At 50.9% G+C, this 7,146-nt stretch overlaps 1 long non-coding RNA gene across 1 annotated transcript; it reads right to left on the reverse strand.

Annotated features, from left to right (window-relative positions):
* Positions 1 to 2,489: 2,489 nt before the first annotated feature.
* LOC123092115 (uncharacterized) lies at positions 2,490 to 4,747 on the reverse strand. Its single transcript, XR_006444257.1, has 2 exons — positions 3,250 to 4,747; positions 2,490 to 3,176 (listed from the first exon to the last, which is right to left on the reverse strand). It is a non-coding gene; the product is annotated as an uncharacterized lncRNA (long non-coding RNA).
* Between the last annotated feature and the right edge of the window lie 2,399 nt (positions 4,748 to 7,146).

A 7,146-nucleotide genomic window follows, 5' to 3' on the forward strand; every position in this document is an offset into this window, starting at 1 on the left:
TTTAATTAAACTAAATAAACCCCCCTGTTAACCTTCTGTGTTGCCGGTATTTGTTCCCTCTCGATAGACGTGATACTGATGATGTGATCGTTGACACTGATGAAGACTCAATGTTATCTTCAGAAGTGCCAGGCAAGCAAAACCCCCTTGTTCATTCCGATACAATCCTACTCTCTCGCTCCTGCTCTCTTTTAATGCATTAGGACAACACCGATTTTTCTGTTACTTGCTGCGGTAGCTGAACCCCTTTATCCTCTGCATGACCCGTCATTCCACAGTAATTAGATGAAACCCACTAGCATGAGTAGGAGTTGTTTGAGCCCTGATGTGCCTACTCATTCATGCTTGTTTGTCATGCCTGCTACTGCTTAGAGTTGAGTCAGGTCTGATTCATCGGGGATGAATCAGAGGCGTGTGAACATGTCCTACTGTGTGAGAGCTAAGTGTGTGAACACGATTTGGTAAAGGTAGCGGTGAGAGGCCATGTAGGAGTACATGGTGGGTTGTCTCATTGCAGCCGTCCTCAGGAACTGAGTTCTGTGTTTGTGATCCATGATTCAGCTACTACCACGCATTGGGCCCGAAACCAATGGACCCTCTCGGCTTCTTGATCACCCTTGTCCTCTGTCCAGGAGTTGCAAGTAGTTTCTGGTGTTTGTAGTATGCTGGAGGCCGTGGACAGCGCTGACCGTAGGGGTGGGCTGTGATGCGGTAGGCACGTGGCCGGGTAAACCGGGCGCCCGTTTGGTGTCACGGAACCCTGTTCACATCGTTTAGGGCTGTGAGCGAAACTCCGGCCGGATCTCCTCGTGGATGGAACCCGAATAGGCGATAAACCTGGACTAGAGACTTGAGTGTTTAGGCAGGCCGTGGCCGACACCCACGTTGGGCTTCCGCTTGAAGGTTGTCGAGTACATGTCGTGTAAACGGCGGTAAGTGGTGAGAGCGTGTGTGAAGAAGTACACCCCTGCAGGGTTAATATGATCCATTCGAATAGCCGTGTCCGCGGAAAAGGACTTCTGGGTTGCTTATATCAGTTCATAGACAAGTGAAAGTGGATACTCTAAAATACGCAAGATAAGCGTGAGTGCTATGGATGGCGATCTCGTAGGGAGACGGGAGCGGATCCATAGTGGTGTATTGATATGGTGAATATGTGGACTCGTGTGCGCCACCTCAAAAGAGTTACATTGCAGTCGTAGTTTAGGATAGCCACCGAGTCAAAGCTGGCTTGCTGCAGTTAAACCCCACCATCCCTTTGTTGATAATGATGCATATGTAGTTAGTTCTGATGTAAGTCTTGCTGGGTACATTTGTACTCACGTTTGCCTATTTTATGTTTTGCAGAGAGACTTCGGTCTCACTAGTAGTTCGCGTGGTCTTCGACGTTTAGCTTGTTACCTCAGCTACGATCTTGTGCCTCGGCAGGATCTGATAGATAGTCAGGCTTCTCAGCCTTTTTCATTTATAGTTGTCTGTACTCAGACATGATAGCTTCCGCTTGTGCTTTGACTTGTATGCTCTGAGTGTTGGGTCATGAGACCCATGTTTGTAATATCTCGCTCCTCGGAGCCTATTGAATAAACTACTTGAGTCGTAGAGTCATTTTGTGATGCCATGTTGTATTGCACATATCGAGCATATTGTGTGTATGTTATTGAAATGCTTGGTATGTGTGGGATCTGACCATCTAGTTGTTTATCTTTAGTAGCCTCTCTTACCGGGAAATGTCTCCTAGTGTTTCCACTGAGCCATGGTAGCTTGCTACTGCTCCGGAACGCTTAGGCTGGCCGGCATGTGTCCTTCTTCGTTCCTGTGTCTGTCCCTTCGGGGAAATGTCACGCGGTGAATACCGGAGTCCTGTTAGCCCGCTACAGCCCGGTTCACCGGAGTCCTGCTAGCCCAGTGCTACAGCCTGGATTCACTCGCTGATGACCGACACGTTCGATGCTGGGTCATGGATGCCTGTCCCTGTAAGTCTGTGCCGCTTTGGGTTTACGACTAGCCATGTCAGCCCGGGCTCCTTATCATATGGATGCTAGCGACACTGTCATATACGTGTGCCAAAAGGCGCAAACGGTCCCGGGCAAAGGTAAGGCGACACCCGTGGGAATACCGTGCGTGAGGCCGCAAAGTGATATGAGGTGTTACATGCTAGATCGATGTGGCATTGAGTCGGGGTCCTGACATGAAGGAACTACAACAGACAGGAAGCCGTACTGCTTCAGATTGTAAACCGCACTACGAAGTCGACAAAGGGAGCTGCATTACTACTATTTTTTTTAACATTTTATTTTGTAGTTTCATCTAAAATACTAGACTGAGTGTAGTGAACCGCACACAATGACGAAGTGCACTGCAACTCCCATTGCATTTTGCTTTTTTTGAACACACGAGTGCAATTTAATTTTTTACACGCGCACACCAAGCGAGTGAACCACAGAGACTAACCGAGTGAGCTGCATCACATCATTTTTTTACTAGTGAACTACCAAGCCACTTCCAAGCACATCAGTTGCCAACAACAGTTTAACAAACTCAGTAGATTAGGCAAACGTTATTTTTTCATTAAGTTTAACAATGAACTACAATGATTTTTGACAAGTTTTCTCACCATTTTTGTCTACAATACAAACAAGTGGATCCTCAAAAAAAGTGGACCCTGGAAGCGCATAAACTGTGCTGCCGCGCCAAGCGAATCGCATGGGGGTGTGTCACCCTCAAACAAAATACAATTTTTTCGTCATCATCCCGTGAACCGCACTGCAGCATCTTTGCCTCCCAATGACAGAAAACAAAAGTTGAACGCACATAAGGAATTCAGACCGCAAACCACAAGGGGGTGTGAGCATGCATGTTTCTGCCGGCGGACTGCACGCATGTGTCTGCTGCACTGCACCTGTATGCGCCACATACCGCAGAGGCGCCGAAGTGAGTTACAAACAATCTGCAAAAAAGGCGTAATATGTGACGGAGTGAGATGCACCGAGCCAACAGATGCTCTACTCGCATCCGGTGTGTGGACTACAAGGGGAGATGATTAGCACGGGGTGTCCTTCGATGGGGACGGGTCATGAAGAGGCACAACCGAATAGCCTGGGGTAGCCTCTGTGAACCTATGGGGTAGCCTCTCTCCGTCGTCGGCATCCAGTGCCCATGGGGTTGCCTCTGTGAACCTATTTAGGTGGATGAGTTGTTGCTACTGACAAATCCTGATGACGTTTGACTCACAGTATAGAAGTGTAGTACCTGGGGAGTCGAGGATGGCCGCACGCACGCACCTGCTGTGTGCACTACTTCAGCAAAATCTCATGCCTACAAGTGACTGCACTACACAACAAAGTCAAGAGTACATCACCCAATAGTTAACTGCACTGCTCAAGGCATAAATTATTGAATGCAAAAAACAAAGCACTAGAACATACAACCATTTTTAGTACCACACAAATGTATTGTACTGCAAATATGAACGCCCAAATAAGAATCTGAACCTCCATGGGCTCCAGCCGAATTATGCATGAAGAGAAACACCATGAAGACAATCGGAACCAACATCCCATCGATGCATGCATGCAAAAGTGAGGCACCCACAAAACTGTAGGAGACTGGCTACGTGTCAATAGCGAGCATAATAGTTAAACACCTTCGATCCCCAATACGTGCAGAATTCACCGCCACGAGAACCAAATTCAACAACAAAGACGGACACGAGGTGCAAGATGACCAAGAACCTACTCGATTTTGCAGGAGAAGGTACTCGAGGGGGATGAAGTACCCGGTAGTGGAGGAACAGGCACTCGGGACCTTGCTAGAGGAACGACGATAAGGCATCGAACATCACATGCGCACGCCTATGAGCTGCTTGCCATGCTTGCCCAGGCTGCAAGATGCTGTGGCCAAAACCTCGACCCCAATGGACCTCTATGCCGGTCGTGCTTCAAGGCGGAGCAGGAGAGGATGGTGGGCAAGATGAAGTGGTTGCGGGATTCGGCAATGGATAGAGGATGGTTGTGCCAGCTCATGAAAACCTACCGCCAACTGAACTGCACATGGGCGCATTGCCGACTCGCCGTGGTCCACTGAGAACTGCAAATAGACATGGCCACAAGCAGGGGATCGGCGCGCCTGGATGTAGGTGGCGCTCGATCTCCTACGGCGGCCGTGCAGGGAGGTGGAGACGCACTGAAGTCACCGGATGGGGCGCACGCACGGACCATGAATCCCCCAACCCACCACCCCCCTCCATGGCCGCCGGATCCGGAGGAAGGGAAACCTTTGGCGGCCACCACACTAGTGCAACACCTCGCCGTGTCCGAGATCGAGGGGAGGCGACCCCGACAGGAAGAGGATGGCCGCCGGGAATGCAGGGGGAGCTCGGGTGTTGGGGGCGCAGGATATCTGCGCGTCAGCATTGTACGAGGAGGGATGGAGAGTTGGAGATTCTAGGGGAGGCAACGAGGGGCGCGGGCAGGGCGCATCGGGTGCCGGTGAGCCGGAGGTAGGAGGAGGAGTGCAAGCGAGGGCTGGGATTGGTGGGTGCTCGTCTGGGAGGTGGGTTGGGTAGGGATCGGGAATGCTTTTTTTCGGGCGTTGGGGGCGGTTGCCTGCCCAGATCCGCCGTCGGTAGGTGCGCTGGTGGCAGTTGCCGACCGGGATCCATCGCCAGGAGTTGTGCTTGGGCATAGAGAAGGGGAAGGAGGTTGATTGGAAATGTGTAGATGCGGGGAGAGGTTGGCGATTGAGTGGGGGGAGGAGGTGGGTGGGGGTGGGGCTGCTCCTTTTCTGTTTTTCATGTGGTTCGGTTCGGGTTTTTTGCAGTGCCAAAGTGTTAGCAGAATAGGCTTAGAGTTCGCAGAATAAGATCTTAAGGGGTGTTATTAGAATATACATGATACTAGTATATTATCGATACTAGCTAGCTACCTCTGTAATTCACGCATAGTATCGTAAGTTAGTGAGTGCTGCTACACACACGACGGTTGTGGACGATCTCCGCACGATGAAGCACATCAACCCGTCCATGCGTCGATTCAAAGTGAACCTACACCGTTAAATACTCCATCGTGCGCAGTTCGTTGGGCTATTGTCGTCCACACAGCAGTTTCGTAAGTTAGTATCTTAGGTTGCCTTATTAATTGCCATGCATGACACAAAGTAGTACAACATTTAATATGTGATATGGTATCATGATATGATACCCGGCCCACACCCTCTCTTTCCTCATTTAACTGTGCGCCACATCATCCAAAAAGTCTAGTTGGCATGCATGATACCGCTTGATACTCCCATTACGACCAACCTTAGGGTGGCCATAGTGGGGGTATCATAGCCGGTATCATGCACTCGAGAATAGGAAATATGATGATGTGTGGCAAAGAAGCAATAACATAGATACTGTAACATGTATAATATAAATGCTATACTACTTTGTGTCATGCATGGCCATAAATACGGTCATCTATGGTATATATATACTAGCTCTATGATACTATATATATACATTATATGAAGGTAAGTACGTTGTATCATACACTAGTATCATATACATGATACTATAGTATATATGATACTTCCCCACTTAATAAAAAGTCTGGCCATAGTGGTGGTATCATAGCCGACCACATCATGCACTTGAAAAAATAGCAAGTATGCTAATGTGGCAAAGAATTAAATATAGTGAGGGTTAGACCGTTAGAGTAACATATAGGTTGTCGGTGTATTAGAATAGGGGTACCCTAGTACCCCGAACTTGTGCATGGGCAATTGCAGCACCCCACAGCAAGGCTTGCCGGGAGAACGCCAAGATCCTCCGTGGTTCCCTTGGAGCCATTCAAGAACAAAGTATTTAAGCTTAGGAGACAAGGCCCCGGCAAGAGGAGCTTGCCGGGAAGGCCAACCAAGGCACTCCAGGGAACTTGCCGCGACGCGCCACGCGCTCCGGCAAGGCAACAAGGCCCCGGCAAGAGGAGCTTGCCGGGAAGACCAACTAAGGTACCTCGAGGCCTGGTGAGCGACAAGCTTCCGGACCCGACAAGATAACAGCAGCGGCAAGGCGCTTGCCGCGGCAGGCGGCCACTCTGTGCCCACGCTCCAGCGCACCCACCAACGTGTCGCTCTGGGGGCCTCTCCATGCGCGCGTGGCGGGAGGCTGTGCAGCCAGCGGTGTGCAGTGGCATGCGAAGCTGACAAGATCGCCATCGTGGCGAACGGTGGCGCCCCTAACGGTCCTTTTCTGCACTGTTTGGGCGACTCAGACGGGCATTTAATGCCCTTGTCCCCTGCCGTCAGGGTTAGGTAGGGTGCACTGTACGAGTAACTGTACCAACCACCACACTTTTTACATTTGTACCCTTCTCTGCATTGCCAGCTGTCGGTGACCCCTTTAGCGTATAAAAGGAGGCCCATGCGCAACGTAGAGGGGGTTCGCGAGGTTCGACTGGTTCAGAACCCAGAAAAACACTACGCTCTCTCTCTGGAGCAAGAACACAAGATAATCAAACAAGCAGCAGTAGGAGTGTTATCTCTCCGGAGAGCTCCGAAGCTGGGTAAACTGCTCGTGTGTTTCGCCTCAATCTGCTCTTCGTGTGATCTCCGCCCCCCGCCGAACCGAAAGGGGCTCGGTCCGCCGGCCCCATAGGTGTTTGTGGATCAGTTTCCCCGACATCTTTGGCGCGCCAGGTAGGGGCGGCGTCGAGATTGTGTGAACCTGATCCGGCGTTCACACGAGCTAGATCTTCATTCCCTTCATCAACATGCCACCGAAGAAGAAGACTTCGGCGGCAGCCGCTCCGTCCACGTCACTTCCGCCACCGTTGGAGCAAATGGGTGGTGGAATGGATGCCGCCGGAAGAATGGACGTCGACGAGGAAGCTTATGATGTTGCCAGGTCCAAGGACAAGGCTGCACAAACCTCGGCGACTGTACATGTTCCGCGCCACTCTCAGGAGGCGCAAGACCAACAGCGTCATAGCACTCGCAGTGCCATACGCATGATAGGCCAAGACCAAGCTGGTGGATCTCGGGGCGCTCAAGACCAGCATGCACGCCAGCATGCTAGCACGAGCGGGGCATGGTCGCCTGGACGGGATACTGCTCCTTCTAATATAGTTAGAAGTCCGAGCACGTCCCGCTCCTCGCGCCGTCCGC

Source organism: Triticum aestivum, chromosome 4B (genome assembly GCF_018294505.1).
Source record: "Triticum aestivum cultivar Chinese Spring chromosome 4B, IWGSC CS RefSeq v2.1, whole genome shotgun sequence".
NCBI classification, from domain to species: domain Eukaryota; kingdom Viridiplantae; phylum Streptophyta; class Magnoliopsida; order Poales; family Poaceae; genus Triticum; species Triticum aestivum.